We start from the raw sequence: 2,738 nt of genomic DNA, 5'->3' as shown, positions 1-2,738 counted from the left end.
TTGGCGTAAAAGTATACATGAAACTGATTCATTTTGCCAAAGCATGGTGTCTCAAGATCTTTCAAAAGGCAATATGTAACTTCACATATACACAATTCAACCCCACCACCAACAAGCCAGATAAACACACTTAAAAACATTTTTTTTAAATTAAAGAGAATTTTTACAAGTATTTTTATCTTGCAATTAGTTATGAGTTACAGATACTGGAAAGAAATGAAACCACTGTCCAAAACTCAGTATTTTCATCAATAACAGGTATCACCTAGAAGGCTAGAATTGGCTGTCATGCAGCCAAGGCGGACGGCCATGACTATGGTGAATAAAATGACACTCCATGCAGTCATACTCTTTTGAGCAGAGCCACATGAATATAAGTTGACGGCTAATAAATTATGTTCAAACACATTGTTGACAATCTACTATTGACTAAAAGAGGATCAACCAAATTTATTAATATATGATTTTCCCTTTTAAGGCAAGCTTTTAGCTTACTTAACTTTTTTCTGGTTATATATATAGCACCAATAGAAACTCGTCTAACAGAAAAAGGTAATTTTACAGACTAAAACAGCATTTCACTCGATACACAAGTTAGACAACGTAATTCAGCAGGGAACACGTAAGTGAATAAGGTTTTCAGAGAGAGCACACCAGTTAGTGATTAAAAGGCAGAATGGCCACAAGTTTAACATGAACCGTAAGGGTACTGAATAAGTAGCAGTTTGAAAATTTGATCAGCAATCCAGCATTCAATGTCTGACAGAGCAACACGGTACCTGTGGTCTTCTGTTCTCTTTGCTACCCAAATATTACAGGAATTCCTAGCTGGGGAAGTGACAGCGTCCTAAAGCTCCCCGAGATAAATCTGCTTGTCGCTGCCGCAGGATCCGATGATGGGCTCGGTGGGATGGAAAGCGGTCTCATTAACGGAACCGTTGTGCCCAGGAAGCTTGTACAGGATCCGCCTTGATGTCATGTCCCAGATGTAGACCATACGATCAGCACTCCCAGCAGTGACCTTGCGATTGTCGGGTGACCAGCTGCACTTCAACAGTATCTTCTCAAAGTTGTGCTGGTGTCCTGTAAAGGTCTTGATGTTGCAGTTCTTCGTGCATAAGAGCGCAGATCCCAGATCATGAGCTCATTGTCCATCACTTTGGTGAGGAGGTACGACCCATCAGGACTAAGCTGCATCCCAGTTATCATGTCCTTTATGTCCTTTGTGAGATTCCGTGACTTCATTCTTTTGTCCACCACTTTACGTCATTGTCCAGGCCACCACTGAAAACCATATCTGCAGCCTCTGAGAAGCTCACAGTGGTAATCTGGAACTAGTCTGGAAGTTTTTGGATACCCCTCTGACGCAGTTCCCAGAGCTTTCTTGTACCGTTGTCTGATCCACTCACAAGTCACAACAATAAGAAGGGTGATCCTTGGTGGTAGTCGAAATCCAGAGAATATCTGGAAATAATCATCACTAGTTTCCATTTGTATTCAGATCTCAGGCAGAAGCTCCTCAACTATGTTCCATCTAATCTATGTACTGTGCGGAGTGTTGACACATGTTCTCTTCTTTTTTGAACCAGGCTGACGCAGATTGCACACAGTGTCGTGCAACCATCTCAAACAGCCTTCATGCCGGACAGAAACATCCTAGAAGGGGTTTTTAAGGTGGATTTTGAGAAAGCGTACGATAAGGTTAAGTGGCCATTTCTACAGCAGGCCTTGCGGATGAAAGGATTCAATCTGTCCTGGAGAAAGTAGGTAGATTCTTTCACGCAAAAAGGCAGTATCGGAATCAAAGTGAATGATGGCATAGGTCATTATTTTCAAACACACAAGGGTCTAAGGCAGGGAGAGCCGATGTCACCTATCTTGTTCAACATAGTAGTGGACATGTTGACAATTCTAATAGGAAGAGCGAAAGAAAATGGCCAAGTAGGTGGTCTCGTCCCGCATCTACTGGATGGAGGAGTGTCCATTCTATAGTACGCTGATGATACTATCATCTTCATGGAGCACGATCTGGCAAAAGTAAGAAATATGAAGCTTGTGTTATGCTTATTCGAGCAGTTATCGGGGTTAAAGATTAACTTCCATAAAAGTGAATTGTTCTGCTTTGGGAGAGCTAAAGACGAACAAGAAGCTTACAAACAACTGTTTGGATGTGAGTTAGGTTCGTTGCCTTTTACGTACTTGGGCATACCGATTCACCATCGCAAGCTATCTAACAAAGAATGGAAGTGCATTGAGGATTGATTTGAAAAGAAACTAAGCTGCTAGAAGGGTAAACTTATGTCATATGGAGGCCGACTAATTCTCATAAATTCGGTGCTCACGAGTATGCCAATGTTTCTCTTGTCCTTCTTCGTGGTATCAGTTGGGGTTCGGAAAAGACTAGACTTCTATCGATCGCGTTTTTTTCTAGCAGACGGATGAGTTAAAACAAAAATACAGACTTGCTAAATGGGATGTTATTTGTAGGCCAAAATTTAGAGGTGAAGAATGGATGCCTTCTCAGCAAGTGGTTGTACAAACTATCTATAGAGACCGATGCCACATGGGCCCAGATTGTACGTAATAAGTACTTTCATTGTAAAACCTTATCCTAGGTGATGGTCAGACCAACCGATTCGCCGTTTTGGAAAGGACTGATCAGAGTGAAATCAGCCTTCTTCCATAGGACAAAAATTATCATTGGTAATGATACTTCCACGAGATTCTGGGAGGATACG

The 2,738-nt window shown here is 41.6% G+C and overlaps 1 pseudogene; it reads right to left on the bottom strand.

The window, feature by feature from the left end:
- Positions 1–847: 847 nt before the first annotated feature.
- On the bottom strand, positions 848–1,406 carry LOC141027854 (uncharacterized; annotated as a pseudogene).
- Between the last annotated feature and the right edge of the window lie 1,332 nt (positions 1,407–2,738).

The sequence above is a fragment of the Aegilops tauschii genome, chromosome 7 (genome assembly GCF_002575655.3).
Source record: "Aegilops tauschii subsp. strangulata cultivar AL8/78 chromosome 7, Aet v6.0, whole genome shotgun sequence".
Taxonomy (NCBI): Eukaryota; Viridiplantae; Streptophyta; class Magnoliopsida; order Poales; family Poaceae; genus Aegilops; species Aegilops tauschii.
This window is presented reverse-complemented; position numbering and strand designations above follow the sequence as displayed.